Source organism: Peromyscus eremicus, chromosome 15 (assembly GCF_949786415.1).
Source record: "Peromyscus eremicus chromosome 15, PerEre_H2_v1, whole genome shotgun sequence".
NCBI classification, from domain to species: Eukaryota; Metazoa; Chordata; class Mammalia; order Rodentia; family Cricetidae; genus Peromyscus; species Peromyscus eremicus.
Genome location: NC_081431.1, coordinates 31,060,659 through 31,078,256, shown reverse-complemented (window position 1 = coordinate 31,078,256; position 17,598 = coordinate 31,060,659). Strand labels below are relative to the sequence as shown.

The 17,598-nt window shown below is 37.7% G+C and overlaps 1 long non-coding RNA gene across 1 annotated transcript in view; it reads right to left on the bottom strand.

Annotated features, from left to right (window-relative positions):
- The window catches only part of LOC131925023 (uncharacterized), a 29,527-nt gene extending 12,889 nt beyond the window's left edge, over positions 1-16,638 (bottom strand). Inside the window, exon 1 of the long non-coding RNA XR_009383128.1 lies at positions 16,501-16,638. This is a non-coding gene — a long non-coding RNA (uncharacterized LOC131925023). The remainder of the gene's footprint in view (positions 1-16,500) is intronic.
- Positions 16,639-17,598: the final 960 nt, after the last annotated feature.

Here is a 17,598-nt window from a genome sequence, read left to right as displayed (position 1 = left end):
AATCTCATTTAGTTTTGAACATTTTGTGCTTCCTATTTCCTCATCTCTACTCCATCTTCCTCTTAGCACTCCATCTCAGAATCCCAAAATCTATACAGGAAAATCAGGACTATAGTAGCGGAGTAGGAGAAGTAGCTTAAATAAGCCAAGATAAAATCTTCATGTTAGTGAAGGGAAAAGTTGGAAAGATCCATTCGTTAATATTTAACTCTCTCCATAGATTACTTCTCCACAAGGACATGGCAGTAGAATAATAGTAAGGCTCTTCCCAGAGGAAAGCCAGTGTCTTGCTCATCAAAAGCCCTCGCAGTTCTGGATCTGTCCATGTATCTCTACTGTCATTAACTGGGAGGAACATGTCACAAGTTAGTTATACTCATAAGAGAGTAGTCTACCAACAATAACAACCTGTGCCTTGCTGTGCTTATCTTAAATGATATTCCTTCCAGAGTCTATTTAGTGAACAGAGAATTGGGAAACAGAAATAGATATGACCTTGTGTATAATTTGTATTTGTTCTAAAGGTGGGACTACAGGTAATTCTCACTGTCCCATACCACCCTGGAGCAGAGCCTTTGGATCCTCAACTTCAGTGTCTTAACTTGTCCATTGTAGTTCCTTTTGCTACATATCCAGACTGAACATCTTCTATGACCTCAACTTTTTCTCTCAATTATAACACAACTGGGTTCACTGGGTTCCAATTACTAAAATGGAAATCACATTCTAGAACTGCCTACACGAAATTGCACCCAGGTGACCTCAGCTGGAACTTGTGGGCTCCCAAATAGTTCATGCACATATTATAGCCTGTCTCAGGCTTACTTACTCCCACAGATAGCAAAATATGCTTCCTCTCTTTCCAAGTTAAGCACTCACTGCTGTCCCCACTGTGGTTGCTGCATTCAACAGAATAAAACTGTACCAAAACTTCTTAGCCATGTTGAGTCAATCTTCTCTATCTACTTTTTTTTCTACTTTCTCTCTCTCTCTCAAGTGCAAATTCACTTTCCTTAGTTGCCCAAAAACTATAGAAATGTAAAGGGAAAAAAAGCAGCTTTTTGATTCAAATATCAGGGTTATCAAAGTGAATATCAGTTAAAATATTTGGAAAGGGATATTATGACATAGGTGTTAGTGCAAACTATCCATTCCATAATTTTCAGGTATTTTCTATTGCTGTTTCATCTTGGCAAACGTCTTGCAAGTTTTACTTCAATATAGGACAAAAAGAACTTATATTTTTTAACCAGTTCACTCAGATAACTGATTAGTTTCATGCTCTCTTGTTAATACATCTGTTACTATACCACTTTTCCCATTATGGTGTTACCTTTTGGTTCGGGGACTTTGGGACAGGGTGAAGCTTTGGAAAACATCACCAGGGATGGAGACTGCCTGATGATTCAGTGTGGTGGAACAAATATCAGGCCCGTTAGCTTCATAGACATTTCTGAATGTCTGCCTTGGATCTCACAGATCATTTTGTTTTCCTTTTTAGAGGCAGAAACACGGCAATGATTGTTAGTTTGATGACACACAAGGAAAAAAGAAAAAGAAAAAGACTTATGTGGACAGATAAATAACGAGTGGAAGTGTGGAAAAGACTGTTCTAATATTAGAAACACAAGAGGCAAAGGCCAGAAGGGTTGCGCAGTCTATTTCCTCACTCTTCCAAATTTCCCAGGTATCAGTAGCTAATTTCATTTATGCTTCTGACATCATTTACACTTAGTCTTGCGTCCTGGAGGGAAGTCTGTAAAGCTGTTTAGAAGTTGGCTCTTCCTCTAGCAGTCCCACATGTGCAGAGGAGCCCATACACAGACAGGACTGGCACACCCATGGGAAGCCACATGTGTACCTATGAACACATGGACAGGCAGACAATCAAAACACCCAGAACAGCTCCAGCCCCAGATTCCTCATTCTTCAGACAGCACATGTGCATGTATTCTCACAGTCACACAGACACACAGACCCTCACACAGATGCCACAGCTCTTCCAGACTCAGCTGTGGCTCCCCCCCCCACTGTGAGTCATATATGAATGCAGAATTATCTCTAATGAATATTCTCCCCAATCAGTCTCATTTACAAAATTCTCGTGAAATCTCAACGTGCGTGTTGCTCAAAATAATTGTATGGAAGAGAAATAACGTATAGTACACTAAGCCCCTGAGGGAAGTGAAATCTGGAGAGTTGGTAGGAAAGTTGTAAGGGCTTAGAGTGGACTATTCAGATATTCCCATCACTGAACATATGCTTGGTACGGCAATGTTGGAAGTACACTTGTCACTAAAGAGTTGACCAGCAATAGTAAAAGAAGACAATATTTGTGTCTATAAAAAGAAAACAAACTTCAGAATCAATGTACTTAGACCTATACTGAGGAATATGACTAATTAGTCATAAACTTGGGTGAGAAATCTATCAGTTTACTGAACAATAAATGCTACTTTCCAGTATTATTGTGAAAGCACAGCACAATGACGTACATGACAATTGAAGTTCCAGCTTCATGAACATGTGTTTTGCTTTTATTATTGAAGTTGTTCCCAAAAGATTCTGTAAACTCTTTAGATAAAAGACAATGGAGTTAATTAAGGGGGATTTTAATTAAGAAAAGTTACACATTCACTATTTTCTCACAAATAGAGTGACATCGGAAGGGAATAGATATTGAGGAAATAAATGAATGGATGATGGATGGATGGACTGAGAGATGGATAAATCTCATTTTACATATTCATCATTCTTATGTGCATTATAGCAAGGGCTTCAATAAGGTGGGGACATGGCTCATAAGAATAGAACATAATTACCAAAAGTCATGATGAGATAGAACTGACAAGATTTAAAGAATTGAGTAAGTTTTCAAAATAATTTGGAAGGAAGAATTCCAGATGGGTAGAATTAAAACACATGTAATTTAGTAAATGTTTCATTAAGCAAGCTATCCAGTGGTCCCAGTAATCTATTGCCTCATAGTGGTGTATTCTAAAATTTAACAGCTTAAAATGACTTATTTTACCATCATCCCTTCTGGAAGCTGAACTACATGGGTCTTTCTCAGAATGTCTCATGTGGTGTAATCAAATGGTGGCTGAGTCTGATTTACTCATTCAAGTGCTTGGGGAGATTATAGGTCTGACCACCTAAAGGTGGTTCCCCCAAGGTAGCCCAGGCTTTGCTAGGTAGGATGGTAGATTGAATTCAATAGCAACTGTTCCACATGGATCAGGTGGGAGTGAATGATATTTATGACCTTGACATGGAAAATACATAAAGTCACTTCTGGCCTCAATCATTTCACTGGTAATGGTAGTCACAAAGGCCCACCAGATCTAAGGATGGGTACAGATCCTCCAGTCCCAATGGGAGAAGTTATAGTATCGAATTGCAATAAGGATGAAAAAGTAATGGTTGCAAAATGTAATGGTCTCTAGTATTGGAAAATATATTTTGCTATAGAATACTAAAATAGCAAGGTTGAGTTCTGTTTTGTATGTATTATATTTCCACTGCCTTTAGCATACAAAGATGGAAAGCAGTAAATTTGGTACCAGAATGTAGGACATTTGACAGTGATCAGGATATCCACAGTAAATAAAGTCATTGGTGCTGTGGATTATGCTCATTGTTAATAAAAAAAAACTGATTGGCCAATAGCAGGGCAAGAAGAGATTGGGCAAGACAGGTAGAAGGAAGGGCAGAGTCAAGGAAGTCACAAGAGATGTTGACCAGCTGCTGAGCAAGCAAGATGTGTAAAAAATGAGGTAACAAGACATGAGTCATGTGGCAACACATAAGTAGAAATATGGGTTAATTTAAGTGTAATAGTTAGCTAGTAACAAGCCTGAGCTATTGGCAGAGCATTTATAAATAATATTAAGTCTCTGTGTGGTAATTTGTAAGCAGCTGACAGGACAGGAGTGCATGGTCAGGACAGGAAAACTCCACCTACATGTGGCACCCAATGTGGCAGGCATACATACATTCACATAAAGCCTGAGAAAGCTTTAAAAAGGGGGGGATGGTGGTCTAGGCACACAGAAATGGAGCCAAGAACAGCTTCCTAGTTCATGTCTCAAATGCAGGCCATGGTACAGACACACATCAGTGAGCAGCCTTGAGCTAAATGTGTGGCAGGTCCACAGTCTCTCACATCAGCCGCAGTACAGAGAGGCTTCTCCCAGCCGCTGTCTGTGGGTTTGAGAGCTCCACTAATACAATGCATGGAAGGTTTAGGGTTTTTGCTCATGTAGACAGAAAGGGTTAAAGATGCACAGTAAGGACATATTCAGACCAAAAAAAGCCTCTAAATGGGTTACAGTATATTTGAAAATGTACTTAGGCTTGGGAGAGAAAAGAAAAAGAATATATACAGTCTTAGATTTAAAAATACAGTTTTAAAATAAAGTCAAGTCTGTGGTGATATTTTGTTTGTGCTCTAACAAATAGAGCTTGCCTGGAGATCAGAGTATGGAGTTAGCCACTAGAGGCCAGGCATTGATGGCACACATCTTAAATCCCAGCACTTGGGATCTCATGCCTTGGATCGAAGTACTTGGGAGACACAAGCCTTTAATCCCAGCACTTGGGAGGAGGAAACAGGAAGTGAGATGGCTGGGTGGAGAGAGGAAGTGATAAGGCAGGTTAGAGACAGGTGCTCAGTCCTTTCAGGCTGAGGAGTTGGAAAAGTGAGAGGTGGCTGTGGCTTGCTCCTTTGTCTCTATGATATTTCAGCATTTACCCCACTATCTGGCTCCAGGTTTTTATTATTAAGACCAATTAGGATTTGCACTACAAAAGTCCTTAAGAAAAAATAGAGTAATAAATCAAATTATAATAAGGCACATAAAGATGAGAAATACACAGAGAGTCTGGATCCTATATGTTATTGTGCTATCTTTAGATTATTTTTATTGTTAATGAGCAAATGATAACTGCTAAGAGACATTTGATTATAAAAGCTACTAAATTGAACCAACCTATATATTTTAAAGATGTCTTGACTTCAAAATGTAAGTCAAGAGATATGTTACTTTGGGGAAGGGGTTATATTTTAATTTCCACAGGAAATGAGAGGCTATGGAAATCAGGTTTGATTGGGGAAGACCCCCTGAAATCCTCTCTATAGACATAAAGAAGTAAACCTAAAACCAAATACAGGATAGGTGATGTATATTTTGCCTGCTCAAACATAAAACAAAAAATTGTCTTTGGCTGACTTATATACAATGCACAATCTATATTTGTATTAATACAGATAAGTATGTTATCTTTAAAAGTTTGTGTATTTCCAGAACAAGGGATGAGACACCAATAAAAACAGCCCAGGTGATCTAACATCCAAAGCGGCTTCAAGGCTACTGACTGAGATGAGGCACCCTCTCAGAATATTCCATCCAAGATTTAACAACTATTCTAAATTTTCTCAAGGTCTACCAAAGATTGCCAGTACTTCCAATCAACAGAAAGCAGCCTAGAAAACTACACCCACATTCCAAAAAAAAAAAAATGGCCTATGGATATTCATTCATTTAAGGGGATTTGGTTACAAAATGTTATTGGTCATAATTTTTTTTTTAAAAAAAGGCTAAACAAAGAAGTTAAATTCCAAGATCTCTTTATAAAAGAAGAAAGGGGGATATGATGCAGAAATGATAGGATAAAAGGGTAGGTTGTTGGATCTACTTTTAAACTAAAAAAGCAACTCCTAGTGTGGTTGATATATTGTGTATTCCAATAAACTTATCTGGGGGTCAGAGAACAGACAGTCATAATATTAAACATAGAGGTTAGGCAGTGGTAAGCACATGCCTTTAATCCTAGCATTCCGGAGGCAGAGATCCATCTGGATCTCTGTGAGTTCAAAGCCACACTGGAAACAGTCAGGCATGGTGACACATGCTTTTAATCTCATGAAGTGATGGCAGGAAGCAGAAAGTTATTTAAGGCGAGAGGACCAGGAACTAGGCTTATTAAACTTTTAGGCTTTTAGCAGCAGTTCAGCTGAGATCCATTTGGATGAGGACACAGAGGTTTCCAGTCTGAGGAAACAGGATCAGCTGAGGAATTGGTGAAGTGAGGTTGGCTGGCTTATTCTGTTTCTCGAATCTTTCAGCATTCACCTCAATACTTGGCTCTGGGTTTATTTTTATTAATAAGATGTTCTAACAATTCATGCTACATCTGGCACCCAACTTGTCATCTGGCACCCAATCCATACATTGTTATAGATTTTGGTTTATTGATTCAAATTTAAAGTTAATGTGGTCAAGACCAGCCTGATCTACAGAGTGAGATCCAGGACAGGCACCAAAACTACATAGAGAAACCCTGTCTCAAAAAAAAAAAAGTTAATGTTGTATACTGTATGTATATTTCTACTCTTGTTTAGGGGTTGTGTTTATGCAACTCATTTAAAAATGTAATGTATAATTTAAAATACAGATTAATAGTCATCTATAATAGTCTAAATCATAGTCATGTTAGGTCTTCTAGGTATACAGAGATATATTTCAGATGGATAGGTAATCTTCAAACACTTTAAAGATCTATAGAATATAGGCACTTAAAATGTTTTAATAACTTAGACTTTTCTTGACATGAGATGCATTTGCTCCTGGTGACACTGATCCACTTCTAAAGAAGATTATGAGCACTAAAGAAACTCCATATGGAGTTTGCTTCCTTTATGATGGCAAAACTAGCCATGTGGGCAAAGAAAGTACTCTTGCTTCAATTACTGACAGTTACTGTCCAAACTGAACTCACAGGATACAAGAAAGGCAACTGCCAAACGTAGCTGGAATTTTCTCTAGTCCTGCCAAGGACCTGCAGCCACTCTGACCCAAGTAAACACACAGAGGCTTATATTAATTAAAACTGTATGGCCTAATGGCTCAGGCTTCTTGCTAGCTAGATCTTACATCTTAAATTAACCCATAATTCTTATTTATGTTTAGCCATATGACTTGGTACCTTTTCTCAATTCTGCCTTCACATCTTGCTTCCTCTGTGACTGGATGGTGACTCCTGACTCTTTTCAGAATTCTCTTCTCTGCTTGTCCCACTTATACTTCCTACCTGGCTACTGGCCAATCAGCACTTTATTTATTAACCAGTCAGAGCAACATATTCACAGCACATAGGATATCCACAGCAGCTAAGTTTTGCCAAGACAAGATAGGACAGTCCTTCAAAATTCCTTACTTCTAAACTAAAAAAAAAAAGTCTGTCAGATATTATAGGCCTATGGGCCAAAAATGGATGCCCCAATGTTACAGAAGAATGCTGGGTGACTGTCCAGGCATCAAGATGTCCCTGTCATTGGGTAACATTTCACCTTTCTGGGGTCTTTGATGGAGTTGAAGCCTAGATAGTTAAAGTTTTCCTTAGTTATGATAAAAGGTAAATTAGATAAAAAAAACTTTGGGTTCATAAAGATAAGACAGATGATAGACTATTTTCTTTAATTTTGCCAAATACAAATAGATTGGATATTGTTACTATAATTCTTACTTAATAACTTTTTGTTATATATAATTTTACTCTGTTAAGGTTAAAACCTTCCTTTTTAATTAGATAAAAAGCAGTAAATTCTGCTTTAGTTTCCTGTGGATGCTAAAACAAAGCTGCACCTTCTGGAATCCCAGATGCTCTTGGCAAATACCAACCCCACTCTAATCTCTGCTGTCTTTCCATGGCTGCCTCTCCTATATGGGTGCCTACATTTAAATAATCCTTATCTTTTAGCAACACCAGGAGCATTTGATTCAGGCCCACTCTAATTCAGTATGAGTTCATGTTAACTTAACTACCTCTGCCACAACAGTGTTTCCAAATAAGGTCACATTCTAAGGTACTGCAAACTAGGCCATCACATCTTTCTGGTACCTGGGGTGTGATGGCTCACAATTTAGTCTATAATAGAAAAAGAAAATAGGGAAGAGGAAATCAAAGAATCAGTCCTCAACAGGGTTTCAATGTAAGTTGAGACAGAAGGAGAGTGACTGCTGGGAAAGATGAGAAATAAAACAAACAAACAAAAAACAGAGGAAGACATGTAACAAGGTTTGAGAAGTGGAAGAAAATATGGACAAAACTCTTCATTTGACAAAGGACACAAGACTCCATTTGAGTCATAAACTGAGCAAGTAGAAGTTTGCGGGGTCATACTTAGTAAGCAATTGGGGTCAGACAATTTGTGGTATATTAGTGAGTGAAAGGCAGTTGAAGAGGTAGACTGGGGATATTTCAGAGTAACCCAGATAAGCTTTTTTTTTCTGTGCCATTGACTCTAATGATCTGGTATTTGTGTTAGTTAAATCCATTACGAAGTACTGAAAGGAAAGCTTGGAAGTGAGAATGAGAACAGAAAAGCACAATCGTGGCAACCAGGCTGGGACTGCCACATTAGCAACCTTCCTGTGGTCTCCCCAAAACTGAGTAAATGGCTTTCTGGGTGTTGGAGTACATAATAAATGCTAGCTGGAGAAAGAGCGACACATACAGAGATGAGCAGATGCAAAGAGAAAATGAGTAATTAACTTCAGAAATACCTCAAAAAATTTAGAGGATGGAGAGATGATACAGATGCCAGGAGACAAAGGATGTGGCCAGAACCAGGCTTAATTGTTTATTTCCTTGATGCCTAGGGAGCATCCAAGCAGAGTCAGTTCTGGGAAACTCTTTAAAACTGTGGTTTTTATAAATAAGAGATGGAGTGAATCAGACTTTTCAACGCTCTGGGATACCAGTTCCTCTTCCCAGACCTTGGTTTCTTGACTTTTCTCTGGATCTCCTGCTTCCCTTCCACACTTAATTCTCATATTTCTCTTTTCCATTACATCCTTGTGGGTTTTATTTTTTCTTACTTCATAGTTAATCCAGTCATGCTACAAACAGGATACTCTATCCCATTCCCTCTGAGGCCAATACTTCATTTCCAAAATGGAGAGCAGCAGTGTTCATCTTTAGCCATATATTCTAAATCACAAATATGGATATAAAAAGAGTTTTCCCCAAATAAATTAAGATATAATAATCTTTGAAATTTAGGCCTTGAAATGGATAGAAAAGGCAAAACTCAAGCTGGCATTTTGCAGGCAGAATGTGATCAATGAAGTAACTTTTTAACCTGTCTTTGCAGATTAATTGATTATTTATTCTTAAGATAGCTAATAAATTTGGTTTGGGACATTCTTTAGAGAAAGTTTCATTCTGTTGTTTAAGAACAGAATGGCTCTCCTAATTTGTCTCCTTTCTGGGGGTAATAGGGGAAGACTTGTAAGTAAGTTCATGTATGTCGAAGATCATGGTGAAAAACACCTTCAAATCCTGATAAAGGATAATGGAACATTTAGAAAATGGGTAGCTAGGTACCTCATATTAGTGCTGTAACTATAATTATATGAAATATAAGGAATGCTACAACTTGGGAGCTCACAGATGATCATGAACAAGACTCTGAGACAGTCTCTGTGGGCTCAAGTTTCAGCTCCTCTGAAGCAAATGATTTAATATATCTGAGACTTGGTATTCACAGTCACAAAATAAGGAGGGTGAAAATGATAGTTAAACAGACAGAACTTTAGAGCTGGAAAGATGGCCCCATGCTTGCTAACTATCCAGAGGACCTGAGTTTGGTTCCTAACACCCACATCTGGTGATTTACAACCACCTGTAACACCAGCTCCAAGAGACTCCAACATCCTCTGCTATTCTCTGTGGGCATCTGCATACACATAATACACACACACACACACAGACACACACACACAGGGGGGAGAAGAGGGAGAGAGAGAGGGAGGGAGGAAGAGAGAGACTTACATACACATAAGATAATAAGAAATATCTTTTTAAAAAGACAAAGTGATTTAAAAAATAATGAAAAATTTAAAGCAACATCTGTCACTTGTACACTAGTAAATATCTAGATTCCATATAAAATTGTGTTTATCACAAATAACACAATGTTTTAAAATACATACACATAATGGTGGAGATGAAGGCCTTGTTCTTCCAGAGGACCTGGGTTAGGTTTTTAACACCTACATGTTGGCTTGCAACCATACGTAACTCTAGTTCTCAGGGTTCCCACACCCTCTTCTGGCTTCCACAAGCTCCAGGTATGCACACGGTACACAGGCATACATGAAGACAAAACACCTATACACATATAGTAAATCTTTAAAAAGTAAAATACATATACACAAAGGAATAATTAAATCTAACTAATTGAAATAAAGCATTTTACCTCACACTGTTCCTCTCTTCCATAATGCCATTATTCATGAATAATCACTATGTTTTAAAATAGATCTCTTGAGCTCATTCTTCTATCTAACTGGATCTTTGTGTCCTTTAATCAATGTCTCCCTTCATCTTTTGATATCTACCATGTCATTCTTTGCTTCTATAAAAACCAATGATTTCATTATTCCATATATAAATAAGATTATGTAATACTGATCTTTCTGTGCCTAGTTAATTTCACTTAATATGCTGTTTCAAACATGTTCATTCATGGTGTCAAAAATGACAGAATTTACTTCTTTCACATACCCGCATAGCATTACATATGAATATATAATTTCTCCATCTGTCTGTCATTGGTGGGTGCTGCTGCCTCAGTTACTTTTCTTATTACTGTGACAAAATGTCAGACAAGCAGATGCTTAGGGAAGGAAAGGCCTATGGGGCTCTTTTCCTTCTGTTGGTTTTGTCCTATTTCAGAGTATTAGTTTTTGTTTTGTCTTACTATACTTCATTATTTTCTCTTAGAAGCCTGTTGGTTTTCTCTTCTTTCTTTTTTTTAATTTTTCTTTATTAAGAAATTTTCTAATTTATTAAGAAATTTTCTACTCCTACAGTGGAGAAGTGTTCCCCTTTCTCCACATCCTCTCCAACATAAGCTGTCTTCAGTGTTTTTGATCTTAGCCATTCTGACAGGTGTAAGATGGTATCTCAGAGTTGTTTTGATTTGCATTTCCCTGATGACTAAGGATGTTGAGCAATTTCTTAAATGCCTTTCAGCCATTTGAGATTCTTCTGTTGAGAATTCTCTGTTAAGCTCTGTAGCCCATTTTTTAATTGGATTGTTCAGTATTTTGATGTTTAGCTTTTTGAGTTCTTTATATATTTTGGAGATCAGTCCTCTGTCAGATGTGGGGTTGGTGCTTTTCCCATTCTGTAGGCTATTGTTTGGTCTTATTGACCGTGTCCTTTGCTCTACAAAAGCTTCTCAGTTTCAGGAGGTCCCATTTATTAATTGTCGCTCTCAGTGTCTGTGCTATTGGTGTTATATTTAGGAAGTGGTCTCCTGTGCCAATTCATTCCAGACTACTTCCTACTTTCTCTTCTATCAAGTTCAGTGTAACTGGATTTACGTTGAGGTCTTTGATCCACTTGGACTTGAGTTTTGTGCATGGTGATCTTACCAAAAGCAATATACAGATTCAATGCAATACCCATCAAAATACCAACACAATTCTTCACAGACTTGGAAAGAACAAAACTTAACTTTATATGGAAAAACAAAAAAAACCTAGGATAGCAAAAAGAATCCTGTATAATAAAGCAACCTCTGAGGCATCATGATCCCTGATCTCAAGCTCTACTATAGAGCTATAGCAATAAAAATAGCTTGGTACTAGCATAAAAACCGACATGTGGACCAATGGAATCAAATTGAAGACCCTGACATTAATTCCCACACCTATGAACATATGATTTTTGACAAAGAAGCCAAAACTGTACCATGGAAAAAAGAAAGCATCTTTAACAAATGGTGCTGGCATAACTGGATGTCAACATGCAGAGGATTGCAAATAGATCCCTATCTGTCACCATGCACAAAACTCAAGCCTGTTGGTTTTCTAATGAGAGACAGAAGAAGAGGGTGGATCTGGATGTGGAGGGTGTGAGGAAGGACTGGGAGGAGTTGGGGTAAACTGGAATCAGGAGTTCTAAAAGGAAGGCTGCAATCAGGATAAAAGAGCTATTTTCAACCAAAGGGGGAGAGATTTTAAAAAAAAAAAAAAAGATGTAAATAATTTCTAAATAGAGTTTCCTTAAAAGACTTGGGGCTTAAATGGAATTAAATAAAACTCTTACAATCTATTTCATGTTCTGTACTAACCAGAATTACAATGGCATCTCTCTTAGTCTTGCTTATGTTATTACTTAAATTTTTATAAAGTAGTTATAGGCTAAAAGAGTAATCCTATCTAATGTCCTTTAGCTAACACATTTTCCCTGAATATTTGTATTAATCATATCTATTGTCTTCTTCATTTCACCACTATATGCATTCAGCTTTTATGAATGAGATTAGCAATCTTAACAATCATCACTTTATTGGCAGTAATTATTGGCAATAATAAGTAGATAAATAAGAAAAAGTGGCACTTCAAGCTAGATCTGAACTGCTCAGCTGCTTGCCAGGATGTCATTACTAACATAGGAGTATGGGGTGGATGTGATGCTGTTCTGTGTAATCACTGTCAGTTTCTGGATGCCAGGTGAGACTCTGAAGTTACATCAAGCCTTCCAAAGACAGATCCCTACTCTAGAGCTGCATATGGACCTGCGCTGGAATCTGAGGCCAGGTTTTATAACACTGTGTTTCTATTTCCATTCCCAATTTATTAAGTTTAAAAGCAATCTTCATAATTACTTTGATTTGAATTTCTTTAATTAGGATGGATATATCTTCTTGCTCAATTCAAATATCCTTCTGTTAAATCTTTTTAACCTTATAGAAAATTACACATGTGAATACAATTAGTTTGAATGGTATGGTGAGTTGCTATGTGACAGCATCCAGCTTCAACAAGGATCAGCTTTGGGCCAAAGTTTTGTTTATGGCCCTACCACACATTCCCCCATGCTAAACTGTCCTGAAGTAAATCCTTGATGTCATAATATTTCACTTATAGAACTTATAAGCTCTATCATACCACCACAGTGTATGAAAATGTTAATGCCTCAATAATTTGAACTATCTTGTCAGTATTAAATTTCCTTGAATGTCTCAAAAACAAAAAAGTTCAAGGGGTATAGTTCATCATGTTGCAGAAGGCATGGGCACAGGACCATAAGGCTATCTGGTCACATTGTCTTCATAGTCAGGAGGTGGGGAGGAAGGGCCAGAGGACAGAGATGGAGAGAGACAGAGACAGACAGAGAGACAGACACACACACACACACACACACACACACACACACACACACACACACAAAGAATGGAATTGAGTGAACAAGAAGCATGGCTGAACTATAAAACTCCAAGGCCTGGCCCCATAACACACCTCCTCTGCCAGGGCTTTGCCTCCCAAAGGTTCTGTAACCTTCCCAAACAGTTCTGTTATCTGGAGACCAAGTTTTCAAACGCAGAGCCTGTGGGGGCATTTCTCATTCAAACCACAACAGATACATAGATTGGCTCCAAATCTCATTTGGCCTCAGGAAGAAAAGGAGGAAGGAACTGTCCAAAATAGTGGTCTGGAACTTTCCTCTCACGTCTCCTGGTAAGTTCACAGTTTCAAGTCTTCCACTTCAGTATTTTACCCAATGGGGGCTGACTTTAGTATGTGCCAGGAGATAAAATCATTCTTCTTCACGTGGACATCTGCTCTTCTTAACAGCTTTTTTTGAAGAGACTTGTTACTTCTGTATTCTTGGCACCTTAGTCTAATATCAGTTAGCTATAGGTGTGTGGATTGATTTCTGGGCTATTTATTCCATATAATTGGTCTCTATTCTAGTTTCATGCCAGCATAATAAATACATTGCTTGTCAGAGTCTTGTAGCAAACTCTACAGTCAGAAAGTGTGGCACATGCAGTTTTGTTCTTTATACTTAAGACTGCTGTGTTTCTTTTAAATTTTCTGTAGTTTGAATTCTGAGAACAATTTGGTTTAGGAGTATTATTTTTAATTTACGAGGCTAAATTTCATATAGCATCACATATTTTAAATAGTACCTAACAAAATGAAACATTTTAATTGAAAGCATCAGTTTATTTTTAGCAATTTTTCTCATATATACTTTTTGTTTTGTTTTTGTGGTGAGATCTCACTTACATTCCTCAGGCTGGTCTCAAACTTCTGAACTGAAGTGATCTTCTCACCTCAGCCTTTCAAATGCTAGGACTACAGACATGTATCACTGTGCCAGACTCTTTCTGTGTGTGTGTATGTATACATAAATTTGTTAAATATATTTTTAGTGTAGCTCTTTGTAAATGCTGTTTATATTTTACTCAAATATCCAACAATATAAACATAATATATTTAGTCTTTATAAAAGGAAAGAAAGTGAAGTTAACTTTAAAAATGAGAAGCAGATTTCTTCTTAAACTTGGCTTTGACAAATACACATATTATTCTTTTCCACAATAAAGTACAGCCAAGTATGGCATTCTGAACATTAGATCTGATGCAATTAAAGATCCAAATTTCTACTACATTTAATATGTGACCTTAAATAAATTGGCAGTCTGTCCCTGTCTTCATTTGATAGGTATCCAGGTTGCACTTAACAGCTAGCTTTCTTTTGAAGGATTTTATAGCCTGCTGCCATCATCTTTAAAAGCTCTATTGATCTAACCTTTGTTATGACACCACACACACACACACACATACACACACACACACACACACAAACACACACACACACACACACACACACACACACACACACACACCAACATCATCTAGAAATGCTTCCAGTTGCAAATAACAGTAGCAGATTTCTAAGTAAATGTGAATTGTGTGCAAGTAAGTGTCTTCTTTTTTTTTTTAGGAAGCCAAAAATGGCAAGACTTTCTCCCAAAGATGCAAGAGACTCCATGCTCATGAGTTCTTGTTTCCACATTCATCTTAGATGAAAGACACACAGAAAGGGAGAGAAAGGAGAAAGGTAGTATGAAGTGGAGAAGAAGGGGTAAAAGGGGAAAGAGTGGGTGAGGTGGGGAAGGGGAGAAAAAGGTAGAGAGAAGGGGCGAGGGGGAAGGGAAAATGAGGAGAAAAGTTCCTGTTAGTGTCATCATTTGGAATCAGCCGCTTGTAGTTACAAAGGAAAATGGAATTATGAGAAGAATTCACATAATTGTCTTAGATCAAGCATGATTCATCACCTAGGTACATATATTACCAATCTGGAAAAGATCAGGGCTTTATTATCCAGGAAAATGAAAGTATAATATTAGATGGGTGATTAATAATGTCTGCCATAATACTACTTACTGAATTGTAGAAGGCAAGAGACCTATTCATTTTACAATATCATATGTCACTTAATTTTCTAAATACTGTAAAATGGTTATTTATAAATATTGTTTGCTTCCTACACCTTATAAATAATAAGGATAAACCTTAATTATGGTCACAGAACTGGAAACATGGCCTTGGCTGGGAATTAAACTTGAGGCTCACATTCTTTCTACAGTGCCACACTGTTCATGATCTTACCACCTGCCCTTTATCCATGCCTCATTCCATCTGCCTTTATACAAAATCACATAGTTTCAATCATAATCACACTGCAAAAAGTCTAATTCATATGAAATTCTGATGTAGATTATATGTCATCTTTAAACATGTTGGGTGTCTACCATGTGTGTAAAGCATAATGATCATTTAAAAGCACTATTTTGATAATGGAGTCCCCTGCATCTTTGGGAGAAAGTCTCGTCATTCCAATTCCTTAACCCTACTTGCCTCTAAAATGAGGTTACACAAATCCCTACCTAACAGGTTTTTAAAAATCAAAGGTTAACATTACAATTTTGTTTCAGCTGCAAAATGATTTCACACCAAAATGATTTCCAAACCAAAGACAGCAATTCCACAGAATCCTGTGAGCATTTGGTTCTTGTAAGAGACATCAAAGTACTCTTAACTTGTGGATTAAACAAAGACAGCTAGGGGAGCTGAACACTCAATCATTGAGGACTTAGCATGTGATAGGCCTTGTTCAAAATTCTTTCCAGTACAGCAGTATAAAGGACAGATAAGTTTCCTGGCACTTGAGATTCCATTCTAACAGAGAAGAAAGACATTATACATATAAACAAAATGGGGCAATTTAACTAAAATTAAGAATGTATGAAGAACCTTTGGAAACGTATTAGTATTACCATAGGCTAAAAAGGAGTTTTAACAGAAGTACCTTGCATGAGTAGACAATGATATTCCCCAAAGACGGACTATTAAATAAAAATCTCAATGCTGGGCACAGTTATCTCCCTACAAGTTAGGGATCAGAGAAGCCTCAGAGGCACTCAAAATAATACAGACTATTGCCATTGCTTTGGGTTGCCCACCAGAACTAGACGATAAGAGCCCATTGCTGAAGACACCACACACTTTCCTTGTGAGCTATAATGTAATCTTGAACTGACCGGGAAACTCTCTTGCTAGCTAGCTTTCATAGTGTTAGAAGGTGCTATGGAGGCTTCTGAGGGAGAAAAGACATCAGGGGTCTTACCCAGCAGTGAACTCTGAATCCCACACTGCCAAGCTGCCAGGAAAGCTGTGTCCGAGGCTGTAAGAGTGGAATTACTGGTGTGTGAACAACTCAATGGATGTCCCCACAACTGTGCACGTATGAGCAGCATTAGTTGGATTCAGGGGGCTAAAAAAAATGGAGACGTGTGTTTAGAGGAGTGTTCAGAGAGAACTGGGGGTATATGATCAACATATATTGGATACATATATTGGAATTCTCCAAGAATAAATAAAAATATTTTAAAAGATAATTTTAGATAGTATGTGTGTTATAAAGAAAAGCAAATTAGACAGTGAGATTAAAAAAAATAATGTACACAGACTAATTTTGATGAAATGATTGTGAAGGATCGAGACTTGATGGCTAGCAGACAGTCGGGTCATGTGTGGGGAGGAGATCTCCAGGTATGGGCTTTGGGTCTAGACACGGGATATTTTGTTATTATTACTAGTTTTATAGGAAGAGAAAGAGGGTCAGTGTTCTGGAGAAAAAGGGATTCAGGATGAGCTAATAAGAAACAAGGACTATAAATTTTATCCAGAGTGCAATGAGAGTTTTGATGAATTTTAAGTTAGGGGGAGGGTGATGTAGTCTGCTTTTTCAAACTCACCCCAGCAGCCTTGTGTAGACTGAACGGGGTGCAGAAGGGGAGCTACAGATGTCAGGGAGGTGATTTGGCCACAGCTGGTAGACACTGAAAAGAACGAATAGATTCAAGATGGATATATGCTAGGATACAACTTGTGTTCCTATTCACCCCATTTCATTGAGCTTGCAACACCCCGGTATCATACCACACTCAGATGGGTGTTCTCTGATGAACTGTGGCCACTGTTCTTGCAGCCTTCTGTAATGAATTCCTTACCATGCTGACAACATTCAGCCAGCTATACAGCGTTTCCTCTTACTTGAGTGGACAAGGCAGTCATGAAGCCGTCAGTTCATTCAAACAACTTGTGAATTCAGAGTTCCTCATCCTTCCAGGGGAAATTAAAATCCAGTCTCATATCTTTTTATAGACACAGCCTGTCAGAGGTTTAGCTTTGCATAATTTGCTATAATGAGTTATAAGTGTCT